Source organism: Triplophysa dalaica, chromosome 7 (assembly GCF_015846415.1).
Source record: "Triplophysa dalaica isolate WHDGS20190420 chromosome 7, ASM1584641v1, whole genome shotgun sequence".
NCBI lineage: Eukaryota > Metazoa > Chordata > Actinopteri > Cypriniformes > Nemacheilidae > Triplophysa > Triplophysa dalaica.
Genome location: NC_079548.1, coordinates 885,378 through 894,756, shown reverse-complemented (window position 1 = coordinate 894,756; position 9,379 = coordinate 885,378). Strand labels below are relative to the sequence as shown.

The 9,379-nt window shown below is 37.4% G+C and overlaps 1 pseudogene; it reads left to right on the top strand.

Annotated features, from left to right (window-relative positions):
- The first annotated feature begins 5,865 nt into the window (after positions 1 to 5,865).
- Positions 5,866 to 7,941, top strand: LOC130425713 (GTPase IMAP family member 4-like; annotated as a pseudogene).
- The last annotated feature ends 1,438 nt before the right edge of the window (positions 7,942 to 9,379 follow it).

Below are 9,379 nucleotides of genomic sequence, written 5' to 3'. Positions count from 1 at the left end.
TTAAGGTTTCTTGGCTGCCGCTCAGTAAATTGGAGTTTTAGCCTCCTTCACAGATTTTCTATAGGACTAGGGTCTAGAGACTGGCTATGACATTTAATGTTCGTCTCCTTAAGCCACTCTTTGGTTGACCATAGTGGTGGAGAGGTTGAAATGGGAGATACAGATTCTGTTGGCAGGCATCTTTTATATATATATATACATAACAAGATGATTTAGGAGTACTGTCTTAAAGTGACAGGACTAATCTGTGGGCCATGTAGGCACATTACCAATCTTTGGGGACAGAATTCTTGCTTGTTGGAAGGGGATCAAATACTTTTTTCACTGACTGAAATGCAAATCAATTCATAACCTTTATTTCCACTGATATTTTGGTTGATTTTCAGGTTCTATCAGTTAAAATAAACCTAAACATTATAGATGCTGCATTTATTTGTGAGCAGGCAAACTTACAAAATCAGTGTTGGGATCAAATAATTATTTCCCTCACTGTACAAACATACATGCATACTGGACATATAATTTACTCAGATCACAATAATTATTGGGCAGAAGAATATTGATTGAATTATTTATTATTGGAATATACTGTAACTGATCAATAATTTATTTATTTATAATAACTACACCAAAGGATGTAATTGAAGATATCTAGTTGGAGCTAAGGAATCCACCCCTTCACATGTTTTTATAGATGACATGAACTATTTCTCCTTAAAGAATGTTCACAATCATCATTACACAATGCTGTTTTAAGTTCAGCAATGTTCATAAACTTGCACTATAAAATTGTTGCTGTTGAAAGAAAATTATTTGTGATAAATTGACTCAAATTTCTAAAACATTTCAGGTCACATTTCGTTTGGTTCCATGTGATGTTGTGAGAATAAAATAAACGTTTTTGCAGAATTAAATTTTGTGTTTTACAAACTGACATACACATCTGCATGCAGGCTCCCAACTGTGCAGATTCATTGATGTTCCTTATGTGTGATGTTTATTCTCAGACATACAGCTACGACATATTCATGGCAGTACAGATTAAATGCATAGATATATTTGTTACTTTATCTGTACGGAGAGTGGATCAAGTAGATTGAAAGAGACTGACACCTCCTCTTGTGGACAGAATTAAGAATTATGGTCAACATGGAATTACATTGTAATTCTAAATGATCTGTATCGAAGTTCGTGATATAGAGCCTATTCATCAAATTGTTTTATAACAATAAACATTAATATAAGTGAAACTTGGCCAAACTTGGATCAGGAGTAGACTTTGAACTTATAGCGCATTAAGAGAGAGCGCATTAGGCCACGCCCACACCGGGGAACAATCCAACAGACTTTCTATTGCGGGAAAATACCACCTTGACATTTCTGATTTATAACAAAAAAAACATAACAATGCCTAAAACTACTGTGTGACGGGTGCACAGTAAACAAGAGAAAGTCCAGTGAGCACGTCCCTCTTAACCTAGCGCGTCTAAGATATGCGAGGCTGTCTGGTGGTTCAAGTAAACATATTTTAAAGTGCAAACACTTGTCAGTATCGCACTCGTACAGACTCTTAATCTGATGGGTAGAATTAAATCCGTACAGAATGGTGAGCGATTTGACCAATCGGGAGAAAGGGGCGTTAATGCAACGCCCACATATACGAATCCCATATTGAGTCCAAAATCCGTTTTTTAAACGGCAAACGAAAATGAAAAATCGGGCCGAAATGTAATTTTTCGTTTGTTGAACTAAACGAAAAAACAAAAAACGAGTCATCTTTCAGTTTCCTATAATTAATTTCAAATAGGATATCAAATGAATAAAACGTACACGGACAATTTATGGATCATTTGATAATTCCGTTCAATACAACAATCGGGAAAAGAAAAAAAGAGTCGTTATTTCGTTTTTCCGTTTTTCTGTATGCACAATTTATTTAAAAAAACGATGGCTTTCCTGTTATTTCATCTTAAAACGGGAAATCCAATAAATACAAAAAACAAAACGAAATAACGACCCGAATTACTGTTTTTTCACTTTGGGGTAATTTCGCAAGGACTTCTGGGCGCGCAGGCTTTGCGCATGCGCGTTATGTGAGCATGGCATCACGCTCTTCACAAATGCGATCGATCAGTTATAATTTGCAATGTCTTTAGCTGTATATTCATGAAATGTTTATAAATAATGTGACAATCACGAGATGTTGGAAAAAGAGACCATACTCTCTGGGGAACACTGCAATATTATTATGGGCCGAAACAGGCTCTGGAATGTTACCTAAAAACAGAAGCCTAATGCAATCAGAATCTGCGAAACTCGAAATGGATGCATTTACATATGCTTCCTTTGTACTTTTCACTCCAGTTAAAAGAGTCACAATGAGGGAGGAGGACATGACTGTTGAAAATATCTCAAAAATATAATATGACAATGCCTAACAATCACATACAATACTTTCCAGAGCTTATACAGTCGAAGATTGTCAGCATTATTGCTTTTATATGTGACATTTTAGGTTAACAGTTAGCCACATCATGCTAGCAGCAGCAGGGGTAAATCTATATATTAAGGTTGACATTTTTAAGTTATGTGTCGCGAACAGCCCCTCCCCCCGTAACGTCACTCAACCGAATTCATTAGGTTCCCCCAGCAAAAACTACAGTTCTGCTATAGAGTAATTCACAAAATTGTTCAGTTTGTGATGAAACTGTGACGTTTTTATGTGTCATTTGCACTATTACATTACATCAGTTTTACCTAAATTAACCTAGTAAACTGCCAAATGATTGCAGTCATATGCCTATCTAGGGAATAATTTCCTTTATGCAGATATTGATTGCATTAGGCTTCTGTTTTTAGGTAACATTCCAGAGCCTGTTTCGGCCCATAATAATATTGCAGTGTTCCCCAGAGAGTATGGTCTCTTTTTCCAACATCTCGTGATTGTCACATTATTTATAAACATTTCATGAATATACAACTAAAGACATTGCAAATTATAACTGATCGATCGCATTTGTGAAGAGCGTGATGCCATGCTCACATAACGCGCATGCGCAAAGCCTGCGCGCCCAGAAGTCCTTGCGAAATTACCCCAAAGTGAAAAAACAGTAATTCGGGTCGTTATTTCGTTTTGGTTTATGTATTTATTGGATTTCCCGTTTTAAGATGAAATAACAAGAAACCCATCGTTTTTTTAAATAAATTGTGCATACAGAAAAACGGAAAAACGAAATAACGACTCTTTTTTTCTTTTCCCGATTGTTGTATAGAACGCAATTATCAAATGATCAGATTCCGTGTACGTTTTATTCATTTGATATCCTATATTAAATAAATTAATGGAAACTGAAAGATGACTCGTTTTTTCATTTTTCGTTTAGTTCAACAAACGAAAAATTAGATTTCGCCCCGATTTTTCATTTTTCGTTTGTCGTTTAAAAAACGGATTTCGGACTCAATATGGGATTCGTACATGTGGGCGGTGCTGTCACGCCCCTTTCACCCGATTGGTCAAATCGCTCACCATTCTGTACGGATTTAATTCTACCCATCAGATTAAGAGTCTGTACGAGTGCGATACTGACAAGTGTTTGCACTTTAAAATATGTTTACTTGAACCACCAGACAGCCTCGCATATCTTAGACCCGCTAGGTTAAGAGGGACGTGCTCACTGGACTTTCTCTTGTTTTCTGTGCACCTTGTCTCACAGCAGTTTAGGCATTGTTATGTTTTTTGTTATAAATCAGAAATGACAAGGATGCATTTTCCCGCAATAGAAAGTGGGTTGGATTGTTTCCCCGGTGTGGGCGTGGCCTAAATGCGCTCTCTCTTTATGCGCTAGCTCAAGTTCAAAGTCTACTCCTGATGCAAGTTGGGCCAATTTTCACTTATTTTAATGTTTATTGTTATAAAAAAGTGGATGAATAGGCTCTATATAGGCTCTTCGATCCTCACGGCCGGCGGGTAACGATTGTGGTGCCCTTGAACAAGGCACCTAACCCTACATGCTCCCCGGGCGCTGCAGTGATGGCTGCCCACTGCTTCGGGTGTACGTGTGTTCACCACTTGCTGTGTGTGTGCTCACTAATCACTGGATGGGTTAAAAGCACAGGTCACATTTCGGGTATGGGTCACCATACCTGACGAATCGGTTGAATCTTATCTTATCTAGATTGACAGAGGAGTGGACTCAAATATATCCTGACACATGTTCAAACCTGGTGACCAACTATCAGAAATGTCTGACCTCTGTGCTGGCCAACAAGGGTTTCTCAACCAAGTACAAAGTTATGTTTTGCTTGGGGATCAAATTCTTATTTCACTGACTGAAATGAAAATCAATTTATAACCTTTATATAACATTTCCCCCTGATTTTTTGTTGTTGATATTCTGTCTCTATCAGTTTAAATAAACCTACCATGAAAATGATGGACCCTTCATTTCTTTGTAAGCAGGCAAACTTAAATCATCAGGGGATCAAATAATTATTTCCCTCACTGTATGTATGATTAACAATAGTTTTAGCATTTGTCTTTTGTTTTAGTTTAGGCATTGACTCTTTGTTTCCAGTTTAAAATAACAGCTTTATCTAATTGTGAGAATCTACATATCACTATGTTTTGCAAATGTTTGAGGGAGAAGTGTGTGTGTGTGTGTGTGTGTCTGTGTGTGTGTGTGTGTGTTTGTGTGTGTGTGTGTGTGTGTTTGGTGGTGGAATGACTATCTGTAGGTGACCAGATTTATAGATATGCTAACCGTGTTGTGCCTAAACTAGGGCTTCTGTTGTCTTACAGTATTGAAGATATGCTGTGAACTGGACATCCATGTGTACTGTAGATATTATCTAAATTATCTTTGGCTTATTTGTATCAGTACCTATTGTGTGATTGCTCCTGTTTGACATGTCGCTTATTGCTCCCTGACCTCTCTGTAATACTCTTTGGATAAAAGCGTCTACTAAATGACTAAATGTTAATGTAAATATATAGTTCTATCATTTTGGTTTTGTAACAATTTCTGAACCAGCTCATGCAGACCGAATGAGAAACCCAATTATAAAGCAGAGTTATATACACTGCCCGTTCAAAAACAGTCAACAACAGCATGAATTCAACTAAGCAAATAGGTAAGAGCCTCCCATTGGATTTGAGGTCTAGGTTCAACAACGTTATGTGCCCAGAGAATGAGGTCAGTTGACTGAATGATCAAGTTATGCCATCAATGGGTTCTTTCCTTCCTGATGGCACGGGCAGATTTCAACATGACAATGGCAGGATTCATCGGGCTCAAATTGTGAAAGAGTGGTTAAGGAAACATATACATCATTTTCACTCATTGGCCACCACAGAGCCCACACCTTGACCCTATTGAGAATCTTTGGGATGTGCTGAAAAAGACTTTGCGTAGCGGGTAGACTCTCCCATCAATACAATATTAGTTTTATCGTTTAGATTTTGTAACAATTTCTGAATAAACTCATGCAGACCGAATGAAAAACCCATTTATAAAGCAGATTAGTTTTTGTTGAGAAAAACCAGCACATCTAAATTTTCAGGTGAAAGTCGAGTCTGTAAAGTACCCTAGGTGTCGACAGAGACACTTACATACAGATGTCACGGTTTGTGAAGCAAACACTCAAGACAAGCAGATACTCCAAACTGGTATAATTTAATCCACAGAGACACAGGAAAAAGCACAACACCATAAACACATTCAACAGCGGACAAATAACAAGACCAAAGGAATAAGACAGTAAACAAGGGGTAGACAAGTGATGGGAATAGTGTCCAGATGATGGGGATCAGAGTTATTCTGCTATTTTTTTTTATAATTGAGGAACATAAATTGATGAATTGACGAAATGCATGCAGCAGGCAGTGAGTAGCTGGACTGATGCAACTCTGTCAAACACCCGCAATGCCCCGTGAAAAAGGATCTTTGTTAACGTTTTTACTTATGCTATTACACATGTATGTTTTCTATGTCTGCGTGTCAGCAGAGACCTTCTGTAGTACTTCGAAGAGGTCACATTTCTTATTCTTGACTGTCTGTGTCTTTTAAGTGTTTATTGTAATGGGTGACTTTTGTTGGAAAGATACTATATCATCATAAATCATCATAAATTACTGTATACAGAGGGATCTTCAACCCTGGACCTGGTGAACTACCGTCCTGCAAATTGCAGCTCCAACCCTGCTTCAGCACACCTTTCTGTAATTATCAAGCAACCCAGGTGTGTTTGATTGGGGTTAGAGCTGAAATCTTAAGGAGAGTAGCTCACCAGGAGCAGGGTTGGAGACCCCTGGTATTCAGCATACTGCATCTCTTAAATGTCGTACATTGCAACAGATATGTCTGCTTAAATATCACGCACTGTTGACAATAAGCAGTGGTTCGCGCCGACATACTTGCAATAACTTAAAAATGAAGGACTAGAGGTGACTCTTATTCTGCCTGGCAGAATTAAGGCCGTACAGGATGGTGAGCGATTTGACCAATTGGGTGAAAGGGGCGTTACAGCACCGCCCACATGTACGAATCCCATATTGAGTCCGAAATCCGTTTTTTAAACGACAAACGAAAAATGAAAAATCGGGGCGAAATCTAATTTTTCGTTTGTTGAACTAAACGAAAAATGAAAAAACGAGTCATCTTTCAGTTTCCATTAATTTACTTAATATAGGATATCAAATGAATAAAACGTACACGGACCATTTATGAATGATTGGAGGTGATATTTTGTTCGTCATTGATAAACAAAAATCATGACATCTTGAGATCATTTTAAAACAGTTTAAAATCTAATATTGAAAATGTGATACCATCTCTGTCCTCTGGATGGCAGTTTGTACACTGGATTCTGAGTATGTGCGAGTCTGAGCTGGAACTTTTCCAAGTTTTCTGTTATTTATGTTTTAATTTTGTAGAACAATCCAAACTAATTACGATGTTAACAATCACCAGGACTAAAGCTCTGCACCAGAACAACCATTTTTCTTTTAATCGTCTGAATTGTCCTTTGTGTTTTGGATATATTCCAGTGTATGTGGCAATTCACTGATTTTTGATTTACTGATTTTTATCCAAAGCAACTTAAACATTAGAAACATCACAACTCCAGTTGATTCATTTGATGCAGAGAAATGAAAATTACTCAAACAATTATTCTCTAAACATTCAGATGAAGTGTTACTCAAGTAAATCTTTTGGTGATCAAGTGCAAATGATTTCTCACCCTGTTTAAAACAGTTTGTCCCGATGGTGAAAGAATCTTTAATAATATGTAAAAGTTTTACAGACGGCATCAGTTTGTGCGTTTGATGAAACAATGCACAATATTTCTTAAAATGGGAACATTTCAACATTATAGATAGTACAGTCCATATCATTTAATCATGTTTGTGTTCTTTTACAGGAAAGAGTCTCCCACACAGAAAAGTTGTGCTTCTGGGTAAAAGTGGTGTTGGAAAGAGTGCAGCTGGAAACACTATTCTGGGACAAAAGGCTTTTAAATCTGAACTGAATACACAGACTGTAACCACTGAATGCTTAAAGAAACATGCTGATGTTGAGGACAGAACTGTGTCTGTAGTTGATACTCCTGGATTCTTTGACACACAGATGAGTCTTGAGATGTTAATAACAGAGATAGCCAGAAGTGTTCTTGTTTCTAGTACTGGACCTCACGCATTTCTCATTGTGTTTCCTGTGAATAAGAGGTTCACTGAGCAGGAACAACAGATCGCTGAACAAATTCTGCGTCAAATTCATTGTCTTTAACAATGAAGATGATAGAAACAGAGTTCAGGTCAGTGATCTAATGATGAAGATTGACACGATGATAGAGAAGAATGGAGGAGGACACTACACGTGTGAGATGTATGAGGAGGTACTGATACTTAAAGAGAAGAGAGAGAGAGAAGAAGAAGAGATACAGAGAGAGAATGATGAACAGAAGAAGAGAGAAAAACAAGAAGAGATTGAGAAAGAGAGAAGAAAGATAAACGAGGAATATGAGTTAAAGTTAGCTGAAATTAAGGCAGAGCTAGAAATAAATAAAATCAAGAGTCAGAAGAAAGAAGAAAATAGAAAACCAGATGACAGTTGTACAGTTCGTTAAATGGGTTTGGTGAAGGTGGCAAAGTGAGGTCACATAAACACAAAAGATGTTTCTATATCGATCAGCCTTTTGACTCTTCAAGGCCGTTCACATGTTGTGTCTAAAATCTAACGCAGGGAAACATTATTCTGCATTCTCTGTGAGTCCATCACACTGTTTGACATGCTTGCTGCTAATCTCCATTAAATATGAAGAACTTGACCACACAGACACAAAAATTCTTGAACTGTTTGTGATAAGATATCCCCCATGGGTGGTTCTTGAAAACAGGATTATTTTTTAGATTGATTTCAGTTTTATTGAATATTATTATACTTTTCTCACAGTTTTATTAAGTGTAACTATTTTATTGTATTTTATTAATTTGGTGTTTTTTTCACATTTCTTTACATGCACAAAACTGTCATTTATATACCCATCAAAAGTCAAATTAAACTTGAATCTCTAGTCATCATCTTTACGCTACTGATCTTGTTCTTATGGGAAAACAAATGTCATTTTGCTTTCAGAACAGTAAAGTATCTCATGTAAAAGACCTTCAAGATTACTGGAAAATCTAGTGTTTTCTAACAAGGAAGTTGTTTTGGTTTATTTTATACTTCTAAATCGAATATTTTGTATATTGAATATAAACAGCAGAAGATGAGCGTTGTTTTCTCCCTAAAACTGTAAGTGTGAAATCTGAAGTTTAAAGTGTTTAGACAGACCAGAAGATGATTTCCTAAGGGCTTTAGAGCGACACTGTAAAACATGTTTGATTAGATTCAACTTTATTGTCATTACACATATACAAGTACAGTGTAATGAAATGTAGTTTAGGTCTAACCAGAAGTTCAATTATCAAGTGCAGGATATACAGTGTGAATAAATACAGCGCAAACCGATATCCAAAAGCTCATGCCGGGTGTACGATGTGAATGCACAACTGTTCTTAACGAACAGGCCCGAGATGAGCTAGAAAAACACAATATAATTGCTAAAATAGGAGAGACTCTGAGCCTCGCGATGTTCACGCGCAGCCATCTTGGTCCTATGTCTTACTTTTATTCATGAGTCCACATAGGGTGACCACCCGTCCCGCGTAGCGCGTGCGCGCACAGCGTTTGAAGCCCAATTCATGCGTCCCGCAAATTGAGGCCGTGTCACGCATAATTCTTGCTCAAAAAAAAGTTGGTCGCTCTATATCCTCGAGCCCCAGGCAGCCAAACGAACATTACTTGACAGTTCAGCACGCTACTGTTGCCACACCCACCCA